This window comes from Chrysemys picta, chromosome 3 (assembly GCF_011386835.1).
Source record: "Chrysemys picta bellii isolate R12L10 chromosome 3, ASM1138683v2, whole genome shotgun sequence".
Classification (NCBI taxonomy): Eukaryota; Metazoa; Chordata; order Testudines; family Emydidae; genus Chrysemys; species Chrysemys picta.
The window spans coordinates 90923849-90944037 of record NC_088793.1 but is presented as its reverse complement, the minus strand read 5'-3'; positions in this window follow the sequence as shown (position 1 = coordinate 90944037).

Genomic DNA, 20189 nt, shown 5'->3' with positions numbered 1-20189 from the left:
TAGGCTGGAAAGAAAGGACACTCTGCAAGGGCAGGTGAACAGCCTTTTCCTTCTCATGCTGCATGGGCCTCAACTGGAGCTGCTTATATCCAGGGCCCTGTATTCTCTGTGTGAAACTGGACCTAAACTCTGCAGCAGGTTCCCCAGATTCTATAATGCTTCAGAGGAAATTTTGGAAATTCTGCAGCTAGTTCAGATAAATGTTAAATATAAGGGTTTTTTTTATTTACTTATATAGGAAAATGAATAATACAATTGTTGCAGTAGCTTCTGTGTTGTTTATTTTGATATTAAATGCAGTTTACTTTAGCTTGCCTCCATGTTGTCAGTTTTCAATATGCGTAGGGTGTCGTTATTAGCTCCCAGTGTTAACTCATTAAGATGAACAGAGCAGTCTATGCCACGCAGAGCTATTGTTTCAGGGTATCTACAAACTCATGGATGCATCACTGCGTTGGTTCACACATGGTTCACGTTTTCAAGTGTTTCTTCTTAAACAGGAGGCTAAAACATAACTTTTTAACAACAAAAGATGAGATTTTGGAACACAATTCTGGAGCAAGAGTTGAATTCTGCAACTTCAGAATTGTGGACTATAGGGGGCATACTGCAGGGGTTGTGAGAGCACAGGGATTTTCTATGGTAGTTTGCACCATGTGTTTAAATCTGCTGAATTTGATCCTGTGGCATATTCATAGATTCTAGGACTGGAAGGGACCTCGAGAGGTCATCAAGTCCAGTCCCCTGCCCTCATGGCAGGACCAAATACTGTCTAGACCACCCCTGATAGACATTTATCTAACCTACTCTTAAATATTTCCAGAGATGGAGATTCCACAACTTCCCTAGGCAGTTTATTCCAGTGTTTAACCACCCTGACAGTTAGGAACTTTTTCCTAATGTCCAACCTAAACCTCCCTTGCTGCAGTTTAAGCCCATTGCTTCTTGTTCTATCCTTAGAGGCTAAGATGAACAAGTTTTCTCCCTCTTCCTTATGACACCCTTTTAGATACCTGAAAAACTGCTATCATGTCCCCTCTCAGTCTTCTCTTTTCCAAACTAAACAAATCCAATTCTTTCAGCCTTCCTTCATAGGTCATGTTCTCTAGACCTTTAATCATTCTTGTTGCTCTTCTCTGGACCCTCTCCAATTTCTCCACATCTTTCTTGAAATGCGGTGCCCAGAACTGGACACAATACTCCAGTTGAGGCCTAACCAACGCAGAGTAGAGCGGAAGAATGACTTCTTGTCTTGCTCACAACACACCTGTTAATGCATCCCAGAATCATGTTTGCTTTTTTTGCAACAGCATCACACAGTTGACTCATATTTAGCTTGTGGTCCACTATAACCCCTAGATCCCTTTCTGCCATACTTCTTTCTACACAGTCTCTTCCCATTCTGTATGTGTGAAACTGATTGTTCCTTCCTAAGTAGAGCACTTTGCATTTGTCTTTATTAAACTTCATCCTGTTTACCTCAGACCAGTTTTCCAATTTGTCCAGATCATTTTGAATTATGACCCTATCTTCCAAAGCAGTTGCAATCCCTCCCAATTTGGTATCATCTGCAAACTTAATAAGCGTACTTTGTGTGCCAATATCTAAGTCGTTGATGAAGATATTGAACAGAGCCGGTCCTAAAACAGACCCCTGCGGAACCCCACTTGTTATACCTTTCCAGCAGGATTGGGAACCATTAATAACTACTCTCTGAGTATGGTTATCCAGCCAGTGCACCCACCTTATAGTAGCCCCATCTAAGTTGTATTTGCCTAGTTTATTGATAAGAATATCATGCGAGACCGTATCAAATGCCTTACTAAAGTCTAGGTATACCGCATTCACCGCTTCTCCCTTATCCACAAGACTCGTTATCCTAGTAAAGAAAGCTATCAGATTGTTTGACATGATTTGTTCTTTACAAATTTTGACTTCATTAAAGATTTAAGTTTTTTTTTCCAGGTGTGTGGATATAATTCAAACTTGTCTCTTATTGATGACTCACTCAGCTCCACTTGTAGCTTACTTTTAGTATGTACATGAGGCCTTCCATTGCAGTTGCTTCTACCAAATAGCACTCAGGATTATTTTTGTGGCCCTGTTAACAGGTATTAATCATTTTCCAGGTCTTACAATGCAACTCCAAATTATTCAGACCTGTAAACTTATATGTAAATGCTATTATTGTATCAGAATCCTCTACAGTTAGATTCACCTCAGTGGCTGATTTAGCGTAAAATGATTTACATAATTAAGAATCATGTATATTAAGTAGAAAGTAAAGCCAGCTTCCTGTTAACAATAAAGATGTTGCTCCATTAACACTTGGCTACAGGATAATGTCAACTCAAAGCATTTAGGGAAATTTGTTTGTTCTCTTGGCACAGTGGTGACAGAGAATCAATTTAGGTGGAGGGTAGTGTTATGTTACACTTTTACATGACATTGCTTTCCATATGAATAGTTATATATGCAGTTGCCCTTCTGACGCTTCAAATTGAAAGGCCTTCTAAAGTTTAATACAGGTACCATACAACTAATTAATCTCTAGTATGCCCAGGTATAGTGATCAGTTTTAAAATATATATGTATTTTGGTGTTCTAATGGGAAATGGGAGGGAAAGGAGAAGAAAATAAACAAATCAAGTAGAGTTTACCTAAGCTTGTCTCACCATCCTGTCAGTGTATACACTCTTCCTTCTGAAAGTGTCTCATTTCATGCCTTGGTTTTTAGAAAGAGAACCCCCTGCCTCATTTACACAGATCGGTTTGAATTTCACCTCGTTTGGGAGTGTACTTGCTTTTCCATTGCTAACAGGAGAGTTCTTGTTCTTTAGAGGTTTTTAATGCTTTTTTGTGACTTGGGGGAAATCATAATATACAATGAAGTGGAAAAGACCCCAGTCACAAATAGAGAGTTTAAAGAACAAATCTAGCCATTGAGAGGTATGTTAATCCCTTCACTTAGCACAAGGACAGCATGTAAATTGAGACTGCTTTTACAATCTGTGGGGCAAATTTTGCCCTCAGTTTACACTTGCAAATTGCCGTCAATAGGGTAATCTTGGATTTACAGGGTATAGCTGAGAATGATGTTGGCTTTCTGTGCATTTTAATACTGCATTGAAACAGAGGCGTGGGCTGGTGGCAGTATAAAAAATTAGAAAAGAAGTCCTGTAAAATAAATACCTTAGTTATGGCCAGGTATTTAGGAATGGTGAATTCAATCCTGCTGTATTGCAGCGGGGTGGCCTAGAAGGCCATGAGAGCTCCTTTCACATGTCCGTGATTCTATAAAACTAGAGTTTCCTGGAATCAGTAACTGAATGAAGAATGACTTGTTGAAGTTGAATCATGGGAAGACTAAGATCGTGCTGGTGGGAGAGTGGAGATTTTGAAGAACTCTTCCATCTCTTTAACATCACTCTCTATTAAGGCAGATAGCTGAAGCCGGGTGGCCACGTGGACTCATCACTGCTTCTGGATATACACATAACCATAGTTGAGAAATGTTGAGTTTTAAACATTTTTGACAAAGGGATTCATTTGGGGTGGGGGAACCCTGCTATAGACAAATTTTCCCATTTTTTGACCGATTCTAAAAAGTTTCAACTTGTTCAGCATGCAACAGCCCATCTGCTCAACAACACAAACAGCTGAGAGTATGTCATCCTAGTGCTCTGGTTATTGCCTCCCTGGGAAATTCCAGGTCAAAATCAGCTTTAGGGATCTTGCTGGGACTGGGCTAATTCAGCTGCAGCTGAGGGGCAGTCTGTTTGAAACCAGTTTGAACTGTACTGGTACAAGTCATTGTTTATACCAGTGTATTGTGTCTATGGTATGGATTTGAATTGGTACAGCTACACTGATGGCTAAAATCCCCAGTGTAGACATGGTCTAAACTGAAAGAGAGTAGGAGCTCTAAATATTCCATGTAAACAGAATTTATGGCACATGACTAATTCTATATGGTAACCAAATCTGGGTGTAACTTTTAACTTCAGTGTGAGCCATATTGCAGATGGATGTATGCCCTTTATCACTTGAATTACTGTTGCATATCGGGTAATGTCAGTTTTTATGATCTAATTATGAATCATGATTATAACTGCTCATTTGTCACTTTTCACAGATTCTGCAGTTTTTCACAGCTGCTCAATAGTTGGCCCTGGTGCTCTTTTAGCTTTCAGTTTAAAAACAAATTTCTAGTCTTCGTTTTGACGATAATCTGCTAAACATGAACAAAAGTAACCAATGCAGTGCTGTCATCTTCAATCCTGTCAACAATTAGTGCTTGTGCAGAATGTTCCTTTTCTTGGTTTAAAGATGTGCTTTAAGGTCACCTGTAAAACCGCATAATTTAAAACTGTATCACAGTCTTTGTTTTAAAAAAACCTTAGTATTATTGTATAGGTTATCAATATTCCATGGGTGAAATGCTGGCTGCACTGAAGTCAGGGCAACGCTCCTAGTATCTTCAGTGGGGCCAGCATTACATGTCATGTGCTTTATGGATTTTTCATATTTGAATTAATGTATTATGTTTTAGTACATTTTTAAAATGCTATGACTTTGGGGGTTTAAAACAACTAAATTTTGTGGGGTTTGCTTTTTATTCTTTCTTTTTTTTTTTTGCCATGACAAGCAGCCATAATCATGATTTTTGTTTATTGCCTTTACAGATGTTTGTTCATGCTTTATAGGGATGTCAAGTGAGAATTTAGAAGCTACCCATTGCAAAATAACAGCCATATGGTGGCGACTTAAGCAGTGTTTAAAGGAATAATCAAACTAAGTAAAATTCACTTTTGTTTTTGTTTTTGTTTTGATAAATATAACAATTTAGTTATATCTTGCTAAATATGAACAGAGGACTAGACATTTCAAGCCAGAGTCAACCCTGATCTATGTGTGCACAATTCCACTGAAGTCAATGGGTTTATACCAAGACTGAATTTGGCCCTTCACCAGTTCCGACTTTCATATCGCAATAAAAAAAAAATCTAGCAACATCTGCCATGAACTCAGTCTGACATTCTCTGAGGGTGAGAAACAAGTCCAGAGATGTTCTTTCTATTCTTTCTGTTTGTTTCTTTGAAGGAAGAAGTATGGGAATCAGGCTCGTTAATTTAGGAATTTGTGTTGTGTGAGACTAATTTCTTTTCTGCTCCCTTTGGCTGCTTTTTAAAATCCACATTCCTCATAAGTGTTGCAGAGAGTAAGCCAGTTATGCATAGTGGAAGCATGGGTCATAAATCTCTAATAATAATTGCATATGTGGAAAAAGCATGTTATGCACCTTTTCCACAGAGTATAGGGACATTACACCCATGAAGTACAAGGTCAAATTCTTGTAATTCATGAGTGTCACAGCTGCCAATTACAAATTTAAATATAGTTTAAAGGGTCACTGTCAATTAGTTTTGGTGCAAATGTTTATTAGATTTTTTTTTTTTTGCTTTGAGAAAAACGTTTGTTATTTGAGTAGAACTATCACAAAGATGGCAAAACATTTTTCAGGAAAAACAAGGATGTGGAGGTAGTATTGAATATTTTCCATGCACTCCAGTGATGGCAACCAAAAGAGCATTGTGTCTGCGCAAGAAATAAAAATGAAGGAGTCTATACTAGATTCTTTGTCAAAGGAGAGTGGAATGCAGCAAGTAAACAAACAACATGAAAGATAAGTCCAAATATTTGGACATAAGTTTTATGTTTACAGTGTCCCTTTTGTAAAAGTTCTCTCTCAGAGGAAAGCTTCCACTTGCTGCAGGTCTCTGCTTTTCACTTAATACTTGTATTTGTCTGAGGTTGGTCCTAGGCACTGTCTCTGCCCCAAGGGTGCAGGGGACTCCCTCAAAGACCTTGTATAGAATAAGACTTAAGATGTGATGTTAGGTAGTTAGGTCTCCCTCTTTGGCTTTAATTCAACCAATTTAATACAGTAACTCATCACTTAACGTTGTAGTTATGTTCCTGAAAAATGCGACTTTAAGTGAAACGATGTTAAGCGAATCCAATTTCCCCATAAGAATTAATGTAAATGAGGGGGTTAGGTTCCAGGGAAATTTTTTTCACCAGACAAAAGACTATATATATATACACAAACACAATATAAGTTTTAAACCATTTAATACTGGTAAACAGTGATGATGATTGTGAAGCTTGGTTGAGGTGGAGGAGTCAGAGAGTGGGATATTTCCCTTACTGCTAAATCGGGTAGGCAACCTATGGCACGCGTGTCAAAAGTGGCACGTGAGCTGATTTTCAGTGGCAGTCACACTGCCCAGGTCCTGGCCACCGGTCCGGGGGGGCTCTGCATTTTAATTTAATTTTAAATTAAGCTTCTTAAACATTTTAAAAACCTTATTTACTTCACATACAAAAATAGTTTAGTTATATTATAGACTTATAGAAAGAGACCTTCTAAAAACGTTAAAATGTATTACTGGCACGCGAAACCTTAAATTAAAGTGAATAAATGAAGACTCGGCACACCACTTCTGAAAGGTTGCCGACCCCTGTGCTAAATGATGAACTAGCAATTGGCTGAGCCCTCAAGGGTTAACTCTCTCACTCTGCAAGGCAGCAGGAATGGAGGGAGATATGCACATTTCCCTTAAGTACACTGCCTTGTTAATTACATCAGCTTGCTGAGACCGCAGCTGCTGCAAGCTCCTTCTGTCCTGAGCCCTGCTCTATGGAAGATGGGGTAAGCGGGGTGCAGGGGGGAGGGGGACACCCTGACATTAGCCTTCCTCTTCCTTCCCTCCCCCCCACCCCAGCACAGCAAGCAGGAGTCTTGGGGAGCAGCTTCAAGGCAGAGGGCAGGAGCAGCACATGGCAGTGGGGGGAGAGACACAGTTGAACTGCAGACAGCTGCTGCACAGGGTACTTAGAGGAGCGGGGATCTGATAGGGGGCTGCCAGTCCACCCTGGTTCCAAGCCCCCACCAGCTAGCTGCAATGGGCTGCTCTTCCTGCAAGCAGTGGACAAAGGAGGCAGCTGCCAAACGACTTAGAAGGGAGCATTGCACGACTTTAAACGAGCATGTTCCCTAATTGATCAGCAACTTAACAACAAAACAACGTTAACCAGGGCAACTTTAAGTGCAGAGTTACTGTATGAGTTAAAGGCAGTGTGCCTTGTCTATACTAGACGTTTAAAATGTGTTAGCTTCCATATGCTAATATCATGCCTTAAATCCTAGTCTAGACTAGGCCAAAGGCCCAGCCCCAAGCAATGTCCCAGCTGGTGGGGGTGGATGGTCCAGAGCTAGTTAGTGGTGACTCCCGGCTATGACTCTTGCCGTCTCAACAGACCTCCTTCCTGAAGCTGTCCCAGCTGGTATAGGGGAACGGGCAGCTGGATAGAAGCTTCCCCTAAAAATTAGACCTCTCTATTTCAGTAGCCCCCAACTTTGGCCCTGTTACAGCTCAAGTGCTAGTTGCAAGTCCTGAGATCTGTTGGACATTCTCAACTGCCTTTGACTTTCTCAGCTTCCTGATTTCAATGGAAGTTGAGAACATTCAGCACTTCTCGGAACAACTCAGGCCATGTCTATAGTATAGCGACAGAGCTTTCTACGTCAATGGAAGGGGTTTTTCTGCTGATGTAGGTAGCCGCCCTTTCCAAGAGGCTGAGGAAGAATTATTTTGTTGACATAGCTGCATTTACAGTAGCGGTAAGCTTGCCCTAACTGTGTTGCATAGGGTGGAAATTTTTTCACAGCCCTGAGTCAGGTAAGTTAGATCAATCTAATTTTTAGATGTAGACCAGGCCTCAGTCTCACGAGCCTCTTGGGATCTCACGAGACAGATCTAGACAAAACAGTGGTAAAAATGTGCAGGTTTTTTCCATGCTAGAGCCTCTCCACTGCTGCTGCCACCATTGGTGGGACTGCACAGGTGGTGAGTTACAACTTCTGAATTAGTCAGTGTAGACACAGCTAATGTGACTGCTGCTGAATATACCAAGAACAGGGAGCTAGATGATTTTTTTTTTTTTAATCTTCCTCTCAACTAGAAATCAGACTTTGAGCTAATATGGGCAATCCTACATTGTCTTTCTCCCATTGCAGAAGGTCAGCATTCGTGGACCATGTCCCTTAACATACTTTACTGTAGATTGTTAACCTAGAGTTGCTGAGGCTTTGTCTACACTAGAAGGCTTTGCTGGTATATCTATACTGTCAAAGTACTCCTCATGGTGACACAGCTGAACTAGCAAAACTGCAGTTTTGTCAGCATAGTTTACTCCAGCTAGAAAGAGCAACATAAGCCATATTGGCAGGAGCACGGTTTTTCTGGTATCTCTTTTGCTTTTGCCAGCACAGCTATGTCAGCAAAATATCATACCCCCTCATGCCCCTGATTGACATAGCCATGCCAACAAGGCCTTCTAAGTATAGACAACCTTAATCTTTTTGTGTCCTCCTTTATTTCAGCGTCATGGCCATTTTCTGTGTTTAGAAATATGTTGCTGTGTTGATATAATGGAACAGCAAGGCTAAAGCAGAAGAAACAAAAAACAACATTGTAAAGATATTGTAGACACAAAATACTGATAAAATTTGGATACAGTCTGCTGCCTTCCCTTGAGCAAACATCTAATTTAAGAAAACTTTAGTGCTTTAGTTGAATATTTCCAAATTTTCTAATAAGCAGGGGCTTTATCTAAATGTTAGTACAACATTCTAATTTAAGATATTTGTATTTTAATATGAATTTTGATTCTTTTTATTTTCATTTTTTAAATAGTTACAATATTGTATGTAACTACAACCTTAATTTTATCTTAATGACAGGCCATCTCATATGTATACCACCTTCTGTCTAAAATCTGTGTGTAAAACTCAGTAAACTATCATTGACCTACATATAAAACAATTACGTTTCACCACTTAAATTGTACATTCTTATTTAGATTGTAGGTTCTGTGGGGCAAGGACTGTCTTTTTGTTTGGTGTTTGTACAGCACCTAGTGCAATGGGATGCTGGTCCATGACTTGGCTCCGATGTGCTACAGTAATATAAATAATAATGAGAACAGTTTGCATCTTAGAAGTTATGCTAGTCAGAAACTCTGCCTTCAGCTCCGCTCTTGAGGCCTCATCCAAAGCCATGAATCCACTGGGAGTCTTTTCATTGACTTCAGTGGGCTTTGGATCAGGCTCTTAAAGACCTTAGAAACGCTGCAGGAGTCCCAGCCCCAGCATCTCTCTTTGATCTTGCAGTGTATAATCTTTGAAGGCGCCTAGCACTTCTGTCCATATGGAGCACAAGGGACCCCCAAAAGTTGCCAGGACTGGGACAAAGGAGACCCAAAAAGACAAGGCAGCCAATAGAGTTTATAAATTGTGGCGTAATAGATATACTTTTGCTCCTGGCCGCTCTCAGTTTGGAATTTAAAAGACCCACAGGTGGTGGGTCTTTCTGTAGCATTTATACACCCTGCATATGTCCCTGCCAGCAACCCCATATTTACAAAATCTGTTGGACACCCTGCAGAGTTATCACAGGCTAATATTAACGCATAGCAGATAACTAATCCACCAAACATTCTACAAATAATCAAAGGCACCAGTTCTCATCAATGACAACAGAACAGACCAAATCTGGGTTTTCCAGACTGTCATTTTTGAGATAAGACATTCTAAAAATGTTGGCAAAAGTAAAAAACCCCACATTTTAAAATGGTTGCTGTGACGGGTTGGATCACAGAAACCCCCTTGGGAGCTGCCAACCGATGTGCCAGGACTACTTCTATTCCTGTTTTCCCTGCCAGCTCAGGACTTCAGCACCCTGTCTTGCTGGCACACACATATACAGGAAGACTCACAGGTAAACACAGCCATCGGCAGACAATGGTCCTGGTTAATGGGAGTCATCAAGATTCCAAACCACCATTAATGGCCCACACTTTGCATAATTACAATAGGCCCTCAGAGTTATATTTCATATTTCTAGTTTTAGATACAAGAGTGGTACATTTATACAAATAGGATGATCACACTCAGTAGATTATAAGCTTTGTAATGATACCTTACAAGAGACCTTTTGCATGAAGCATATTCCAGTTACATTCTATTCACTTATCATCATGTTTTTATAAAACCATATAGACTGCACAACGTCACACTTGCATTTAACAGATCCCTTGTTGGTTACCCACAACATTTCTCAAAAACCCCAACTCCTTCCTCTGTCAGAAGATCATACGTGAGAGACTTCAGGTGGATTGATTTAGATTTGGCAGCTACTAGAGCTAGGTGATATGTGGCTTATCCTTTGCTATAGAAAAACTAGATCTCTGGGTTTGTCTACATGGGGAAATTATTCTGGAATAAGGTAAGGAGTGTAAACTGCTATTTGTGCAACCTTGAGTCCAAGGAGTCCCAATCAGTACCCTATTCCCTAGGCCAGACTATCTTTCAAATGAAAAATGATATAACACTTCTCTCAGCATTTGAAATGAACCTGAATTTTATTAACTGTTTTGTTTGTTTAAATTTTCATGCACCTCTGCATTTATTGGTTTGTTTAATATTGGGGCTTGGTTCCCTTCTGGTGGAGCAGAGGAATATTGCCCTCCTGCACCAGAAAGGGCTTTTTGCCCAAGCTGACAATTCATGCCCAGAAGGGGGCAGATGGTGGTTTTGCTGGGATAGGTCTGTTTTAAATTGTGGTTGAAACCCCATGGAGACTACCCTAAGGGTAGCAAATTGATGCACCTCACCAGCACCCTTCTCTGACATGTACCAGCCATTCTGGGGACTTCAATGACCAAATCCAGGCCAGGTATCTCATGCCACCACAATCACCATCTGAGTGGATTTTTTGCTGCTGGGAGCATGGTATGGTGTCTACAGGCTGAATCTAGCTCTGCATGCAGAACTGCTGTGAGAATAGGGGTTTATATCATATTCCGACTTGGCGGGTACAGGAAGTACTGGAAACTGTATAAGAAGGCTTTTCGGGCAAGAATTCCATAGGAGATAGGTTTGATGTTCATCAAAACTGAACATTTGAACCTTTTGAACATGGGTGATGCGTGAACACTCCCTTTGGGGAGACTAGCCCCCTGGCTTGGCCCCTTCCTGAGGTCCTGCCCCTACCCTTCCACCCCCCCTCCCCCGTGCCCAAAGGAGCCCCAGCCAAACTGCGCCGCCCTGACCTGGGTTAGGGGAGGCTTATTCCTGGCCTATTATACCTGTTGCCCATGCTTTTGAAGTTCATTGTTCACTAGTAAAGGTACAGTGAGTTTTTGCCCTCTTCTGTTTGTCTCATTCTCCCTCTCTTAGCTGTACACCTTCTTACACACTTATCTGTATTCTTGGAGCAACTATCCATGTCCTTTGCAGCAACCAACCTTCTCTTCCTTCCGTTCCCTCCTAAAAGTCTTTGTGTATCCTTTCTGTGCAGTTCTACTCAGACAACTTGTCAAGGCCTTCTTGTGCTTGAGCTATTGTCCCATATCATATTTGTGTAAAGTCAAAATCCGGTTTCCTCATGGCAGGGACCTGGTCTTTCTAAGTGCATTTTAGTCACTCTATACATTAACAGACATATCATTAAACAAGTGGTTAAAAATATTACAGTTATTTTGAAAACCTCTCCTCTTTATAGAAACACACATAAAAAAATTGGATGGTGAATTGGTAGGATTTTTTAAATTTGTTTTTTCCCTTAAAAAGAAAACCTGATTTCACTGATCACAGTTTACCAACCTTTCCTCTGTCTCCAGTGGTATCTTGTAGGATAGCAACCCTAGATTTTTCAGATTTGAATTTTCCAACTAGCTAATCTATACTTAATACTCTGTCCTGCTCCTGCAACTAGTGATGATATACTGCTATATATTTATGTACCTACATTAGTTCTTAACTGTTCCTTCAGTTTTCCATTCCAGATTAGCCTTCAGTTTTCATACCATTGTTAATCTTCCCAGCCTGAATTTCCCCAGTCTGTACATTGTTGTACATCATTTAATGAGAGATTTCTCCAGTCATCATTATTCCAGATCAGTGGAAGCAAATCCCTGTCTCCTGACTGCTTTAATTAAGTATCTCACACATGACTGTCTTTCCAATCTGATACAGTTTAACAGTCTGGTTTTCTCTTACTACCTCCCTAATCTGGGGAGATGGATATAAATCTTGAGCCAAAGACCATGGGGTTTCTCTTGCATGCTCTTTTCCCTATTTGTGCAAAGTGTTCTTGAACCAGTCAGTTGTCATTGCCAAGCAAACAGTTTAGAGGTAGCACTGAAAAATAAAAGGCAGGCCCAGGGAAGCAAGTTTCACAGCCCTCATGGTTCTTGTTCACTTTCTTCACTTGAGAAATTCACAAAGCTAATGAGAGATCATTGCTGGAGGGTAAATGTGAATAACCTCTGATCTTTAGGAAACAGTGACAAGCTTTCAAGTCCAGTGATTCTTTGCATCACTTTACATTTTCAAGGCTATCTGCACAAGAAAAAGGCCTAGGAACTTCTCGGTAAAAATAGAGATTCTCTTTTTCATTTCTAGGCCCTACAAATTGGGCTGGCTGGGCTGCGGCTGTTGGATTGGTAGCCCCCTGAAAGACAGGCTCTGAAGATTTTGTCCTTGCTTCAAGGAGTTGACAATCTAAATCAGAAACAGACAATGCAGTTCAGGCACAGGGTTCAGGTTCAGTTTTACTGTGGTACAGCTTTTCAAGGAGATTTCCCCCCTCCTACCCCCTTAAATTGGGATTTGAACGAAGTGAGGTTGTTTGGCCTCTGAGACGGGAGAGTGCTCCAGAGACAGGATGGATGGCTTGTAGTGAAAACATTTGACCAGAACTTCTTCTACTGACTCTGCCACAGAGTTCATGTGAGACTTGGGTCAAATCATTTAGGTCCTGTTCCAGCTAAGCATATGCTTAACTCTAAGCATGTGAGAATTCCCACTGATTTAAGTGAGTTTATGCATGTGCTTAAAGTTAAGCATATGCTTAAATACTTTGCTGGATCAGGTCTCAATCTCTCTGTGTCTCAAACCCTTCATCTGTAAGATGGGGACCGTGCGTCCCTACCTCATAGGGGTGTCATGAGGATAAATTAAGTGACATTTGTGAGTAAATACATGAAACAGGTAAAGTGTGAAAGTTGTGTGCAAACTGAGAATTTTAATAGACTCTGCTGTTCTCAGCCAGTTGAAGTGTTCTGTCCCCTCTGCATATAAAGGTCAAGTTTTATTAATAGACTTCAACAGGGTTGGGATTCACAGTTCTGGGCTAATAGGTAGCCGTATCAAACAGATCAAAAACTGAATTATCTGTATATAGAATTTCACCATTTGTGAACTCTAGTCAAGAGACAGTTTCCTCTCTTGAAATCTAGCCTCTAAAACCCATAAATAATTTCCTATCTGCAGGCATTTCTTGGTATTTAGATGAAAAATCCAAAGGCACCTGTGCTAAGGTGAATACTATTATTTGTTTGGCACACGTATTACACTACATTAGCTCAAACAACAAGAAAGAAAGTAATCTACATTTGTGTTTTCTCTGCAGCCTGATTTGTGGTGTGTCACAGTGCCACCTGGTGGAAAACAAAATATGACCTTTAGTAAGGATTTCTCTTTCCAGAAAAAAGTTGGCAGTGTAACAAAAGCCTTTATTATTATTATTATTATATTTGTATTGCAATAGTGTATAGAAGCCCCAGTCAGGAGTCAGGGCCTATTGTGCTAAGCATTGTGCATGCGTGTGTGAGCGTACACACACACAATGTTTCTTTATTGATATTTACATAGATAATTACAGTACATTTAAAAAGAAACCTTCAAATATATGTCACTGCTTGAAATCATGTACAGAGTTTTATTTCTTCAAAATGCAACGGGCCAAATTGATCCCTTGAGTTACACCAGAGGTAAAATTTGCTCTATATATACAACTCAGTATATACACCATGCATTGTTTTGTGTTTGTACAGCTCCTAACATAATGGGGCACATGTCTGTGACTGGGACTCCTAGATACTACCACAATACAAATAATAAATAATAATTCATTAGTATATAAGAATCACCCCAGATAAACAATAAATAACTATATTATGTTCTTAATTTTTTTCTCCTGAACTTAGGCACTGGTGGGTACCTATACACCAACTCCTGAGGGCAGGGGTATGTGCAGGAATTTAAATTTGGCTGCTTTTGGAGGGGCATGTTCTGTGCCCCTGCCATGGCCCTGGAGGAGCTTGCTCTCCCGGCTGCAGCCCTGGGCCTGGAGAAGTTCTGTGCTCCTGACAATGATTGGGGGTTGGGGGCGTGCCCCTGCTTGCCCGTCTTTGTGCACGGCCCTGACTGAGGGGCATACAAGCTCCTTACGCTGATGAAAGGGAGCTCAGCACTAGGGTCAGCTCTAGGTTTTTTGCCACCCCAAGCTCCGAGAGCGCAACTGCTCAAGCAAAAAAAACCCGGGGGGAAAAAAGGGTGACCGGAATGCTGCCCAAGCAAAAAAAAAGAAAAAGAAAAGAAAAAAGGCCAGAATGTTGCCCCTGGAATTGTGCCGCCCTAAGCACGTGCTTGCTTTGCTGGTGCCTAGAGCCAGTCCTGCTCAGCACTGTGGTATATTGAAAACTGTATTAAAATTATAATCTATCACTTTAGATGTTCCATTTCCGCCCCCGGTCCTGCTTGCAGGCTAGGGAGCTCTGCAGGGAAGTGTGTGATGTGGGCCTAACAGCAGCAGTCAGTCTGCAAAGAGCAGCTTAGAGTAAGGTGGGTGGGGGAGCTTTCTTTTTTTTAGGAAGCAGCCAGCTTTGTGTGTGTCTATTTTTGTGTTCTTGTGTATTTGGCTTCTAAAGTCTAAGCAGTAAAGCAGGGTTGTGTTGCCAGCTTCCAGAAAGAGTATTTTATGCTTTGTATCTAATTTCTTGGTGTGTGTATACTGTGAAGATAACAGGCACCAACTTGATCAATGCTGAGGACTTTGAAGCTGGCATATTCCAGAACAGCTCCAGGGTCAGGCTCTGAGGAGCTGCTGAAGGGAATGAGTGAGCTTTATTCCACAAAGGGCTTCACTTGGCATATTCATAATCTCTTTTGAAATTAAATAACATGGCCCTGATTTATGTCTGGGCTTCATCAGTCTTCTCTGATATTGTGGACACAAAGTTACAAGCGCAATTGTACCAATTTAGGTGCTCGACTAACAGATTGTGCCTCATTATCTACGAGTTAATTAGATGTCTACACAGATGACATTGCAGGGATAATTAATTGCATCTGCAGTTTTACACCACATGGTTACTGGAGGCCATTTTAGAAAATTGAGCTTCCTACAATTTAATATCTATTGATCTTCCTTAAAATTTTTTAAAATAAGCTTTTTAGGAAAGGTACTGCGTCTTTGGGCTTGTCCACTTGCAGGCTTACATCAGGAACAAGGTCAGCTCCCAGACTACTGCACCAGGCAGCACAGTATGGGGAGGAGGTGACCAGCCCTCTGTGGAGAAAGAAGTGGTTCAGGACTATTTAGAAAAGCTAGATGAGCACAAGTCCATGGGGCCGGATGCTCTGCATCCAAAAGTACTAAAGGAGTTGGAGGATGTGATTGCAGAGCCATTGGCTATTATCTTTGAAAACTCATGGCGATTGGGGGAAGTCCCGGATGACTGGAAAAAGGCTAATGTAGTGCCCATCTTTAAAAAAGGGAAGGAGGAGGATCCGGGGAACTACAGGCCAGTCAGCCTCACCTCAGTCCCTGGAAAAATCATGGAGCAGGTCCTCAAGGAATCAATTCTGAAGCACTTAGAGGAGAGGAAAGTGATCAGGAACAGTCAGCATGGACTCACCAAGGGCAAGTCATGCCTGTCTAACCTAATTGCCTTCTATGATGAGATAACTGGCTCTGTGGATGAGGGGAAAGCAGTGGATGTGTTATTCCTTGACTTTAGCAAAGCTTCAGATACGGTCTCCCACAGTATTCTTGCCAGCAAGTTAAAGAAGTATGGGCTAGATGAATGGACTATAAGGTGGATAGAAAGCTGGCTAGATCATCGGGCTCAATGGGTAGTGATCAATGGCTCCATGTCTAGTTGGCAGCCAGTATCAAGCGGAGTGCCCCAAGGGTCGGTCTTGGGGACGGTTTTGTTCAATATCTTCATTAATGATTTGGAGGATAGCTTAGATTGCACCCTCAGCAAGTCTGGAGATGACACTAAACTGGGAGGAGTGGTAGATACGCTGGAGGGTAGGGATAGGATACAGAGGGACCTAGACAAATTAGAGGATTGGGGCCAAAAGAAATCTGATGAGGTTCAACAAGGACAAGTGCAGAGTCCTGCACTTAGGACGGAAGAATCCCATGCACTGCTACAGACTAGGGACCGAGTGGCTAGGCAGCAGTTCTGCAGAAAAGGACCCAGGGGTTACAGTGGATGAGAAGCTGGATATGAGTCAACGGTGTGCCCTTATTGCCAAGAAGGCTAACGGCATTTTGGGCTGTATAAGTAGGGGCATTGTCAGCAAATTGAGGGACGTGTTCATTCCCCTCTATTTGGCATTGGTGAGGCCTCATCTGGAGTACTGTGTCCAGTTTTGGGCCGCACACTACAAGAAGGATGTGGAAAAATTGGAAAGAGTCCAGCACAGGGCAACAAAAATGATTAGGGGTCTGGAGCACATGACTTATGAGGAGAAGCTGAGGGAACTGGGATTCTTTAATCTGCAGAAGAGAGGAATGAGGGGGGATTTGATAGCTGCTTTCAACTCCTGAAAGTGGGTTCCAAAGAGGATGGATCTAGACTGCTCTCAGTGGTACCAGATGACAGAACAAGGAGTAATGGTCTCATGTTGCAGGGGGGAGGTTTAGGTTGGATATTAGGAAAAACTTTTTCATTAGGAGGGTGGTGAAGCACTGGAATGGGTTACCTAGGGAGGTGGTGGAATCTCCTTCCTTAGAGGTTTTTAAGGTCAGGCTTGACAAAGCCCTGGCTGGGATGATTTAATTGGGGATTGGTCCTCCTTTGAGCAGGATATTGGACTAGATGACCTCCTGAGGTCCCTTTCAACCCTGATATTCTATGATTTTATGAGTTTAATGAAACTGGTTTAGCTAAATCAGTGTAAACCCCTGTGTGGATTCTCCTATATTTGTCTGATTGGCTTATTTCAGTTTAGTTTAAATATTTTCTTAATAAATTTAAGATAGACCAAAATAAGGCACTCTTAAATGGAGATAAGTGTCCATTCAACATTTGACAGCAGTACAAAATCACAGCTTAAGTTAAACTGGTGCAACTCCACATGTAGGCAAGCCCTTTGTATGTGTTTGTAAAGTTCCTAGCAAAATGTAGGTTAGGGCTTCCTGGTGCTACCAAATATAGATATTTTAAAAATAGTGGTAATTATAACATCAATAATTTTAAAAGTTAATGGGATCAATAGACAACCTATTGTCATTTCACACTCACTCCTGCCCCGTCCCTTTCCCAAGGCCACGCCCCTGCCCAGCCCCTTCTCTGAGGCCCCGCCCCCACTCACTTCATCCACCCTCCCTCCGTCGCTCACTCTATCCACCCTCACTCACTTTCACCGGGCTGGGGCAGGAGGTTGCGCTGCAGGAGGGGGGTGAGAGCTTCGACTGGGGGTGCGGGCTGGGGGTGAGCGGTTTGGGGTGAGGGAGAGGGCTCCAGGCTGGGGCAGGGAGTCGGCGTGTGGAGGGGTATGGGCTCTGGGCTGGGCATGTGGTCCCCGGGTGGGGCCAGAAATGAGTGGTTCAGGGCACAGGAGGGGGCTCGGGGCAGGGGATTGGGGTGCAGGGGTAGGGGTTGCGGACTCCGTCTGGCGGTGCAGGCTCTGGGGTGGGGGCAGGGTTGAGGTGTTTGGGGTAAAGGAGGAGGGGGCTCCGGGCTGGGGTATGGGGTTGGAGTGCGGAGGGGTGGGTGAGGGCTGTGGCTGGGGGTATGGACTCTGGGGTGGGTCCGGGGATGAGGGGTTTGGAGTGCTGGGTCCCAGCGGTGCATACTGTAGCTCCCAGTAAGTGGCCGCCAGGTCCCTGCAGCCTCTAAATACGTGGGTGTCCAGGGAGACTCTGTGCGCTATCCTTGCTGTTCCCATTGATCACGGTTCCCGGCCAGTGGGAGCTGCGGCGCCGGCCCCCAGGGTGGGGGCAGCACGTGGCACCTCCCTGGTCACCCATGCGTCTAGGGGCTACAGGGATCTGGCAACCCTTCCAGGAGCTGTGCAGAGCCAGAGCAGGAAGGGAGCCTGCCTTAGCCCCAGGCCTCTGCTGCACCACCGACTGGACTTTCAACGGCCCGGTCAGCAGCCGCCGTGGTCCTTTTCGACCGGGCATTCAAGTTGAAAACCAGACGCCTGGCAACCCTTATGTGTAGGGCCCTACCAAATTCACAGTCCATTTTGGTCAATTTCACGGTCGTAGGATTTTAAAAATTGTACATTTCATGATTTCAGAAATTTAAATCTGAAATTTCATGGTATTGTAATTGTAGGAGGTCCCAAAAGGGAGTTGCGGAGGGTCGCAAGGTTATTGTGGGGGGTTGCAGTACTGCTACCCTTACTTCTCTGCTGCTGCTGGTGGTGGTGCTGCCTTCAGAGCTGGGCAGATGGAGACTTGATACCAGTCAGCTCTGTGTTTTTGGGGAACCAGGGCACAGTGTCTGGCCTGTCTGACTCATGAGGGACACCCCGCCCCCCGGTCTCTGCTTGAACCAAGACTAATCAGAGAAAAGGCTTGCAGAGAGCAGTGAAGGGCATTGGGAGACACACCTAGACTCCTCCTGACAAGGGTGACAAGATTAAGATATCTCCATTTGCATACAGAATGGAGAGCAGAGACAACTTCCCTAGCCTCATCTGCATGAGAGATGGGACAGGGATTAGCATACAGAATGAAGAACAGAGAACCACACTGAACTCTGGGACCAGAAAAAGCAGGGAAGCACTGCATCATGGGAATCTCTGCTCCAGATATTAATGAACATATGGCTGCCCACACCCAGCTCAGCAGTTATCAGACCAATTCTAGTAATGAATCCTTGATTGATATCCAAAATACTGAAGCAGCCTAGTTGCATTGTGAGCTCCCTGGAAGAAAACACCACCCATAGCCAAGAGTGATCAGCTCCTATTGTCTAGCCTAAAAAAACCCCCTTGTCATCAGTTTACCCATAAACAAATCTAGTGTTCTCCCTTGAACCGTTGTTGTTTCTCTACAAAAACCCCTACCTATGTTCAAGTAAGCGTTCTGATGCATAGACCCAAGCTCTGCATCAGTTCCACTGGGACTCCATCTTCTCCTAACTGATCGTGCTGGGGGCTCTGCCTGTATCTTACCCTCAGGACCTTGAGCTACCACCATCACCTGGGAACCCCGACCAGTTCAAGCCTCATGGGAGTGGGTGAGATCCCCCTCTTTCTCTCTCTCTGTTTTCTTTTCTACCTTAGGTATTAACCTTTAATAATGTATGTTATGTTGGTTTAGCCCTCCTTGTGTAGTTATCACTATTACTCAATAAATAACTTGTATGGTTGCTTCTCTCTCTCTTGCTGAACTTTATTCTTTTGTGTTTTTAGCTTCCCCCATTTACTCTACAGCAACACTTCTTTTACCTAAGCTAAAGATCCCTGCAGCGCCCAAAATACTGTGGGGTTTGCTGGTGGGGTGCTGCCTTCAGAGCTGCCTGGCCCTGCTCTCCGGTCACCCAGCTCTGAAGGCAGTGCAGAAATAAGGGTGTCAATACTGTGACCCCCCTAAAATAACCTTCTGACCCTCCCACTACCCTCTTTTGGGTCAGGACCCCCAGTTTGAGAAACACTTGTCTTCCCCCATGAAATCTGTATAGTGTAGGGTAAAAGCTAGGGTGACCAGGTCACTCAAGTCAAATATCGGGACGCGGGGGGGCGTGGCGGGGGGGGAGGCGTGGCAGGCGGGGGGCAGGGCAAAAAAACAAAACAAAACACCCTTCCTCCACAAGCTCTGGAGGGAGGCCCCGGAGACGCAGGGGAAGCGTGGGGCCATGGTGAGTGAGAGTCCGGCCTGGCCCCAGTACAGGCAGGACTCAGTTGGGTGGTAGGGAGAGTAGGAGGGCGGCCCGCGGGGCCAGGCGGCGGCTGTTCTCCACCCCTGGGCAGCGGGACTCAGGAGCAGCCGCTGCTGCAGCTCCCATTGCCGCGGGGGGAGGAAGCG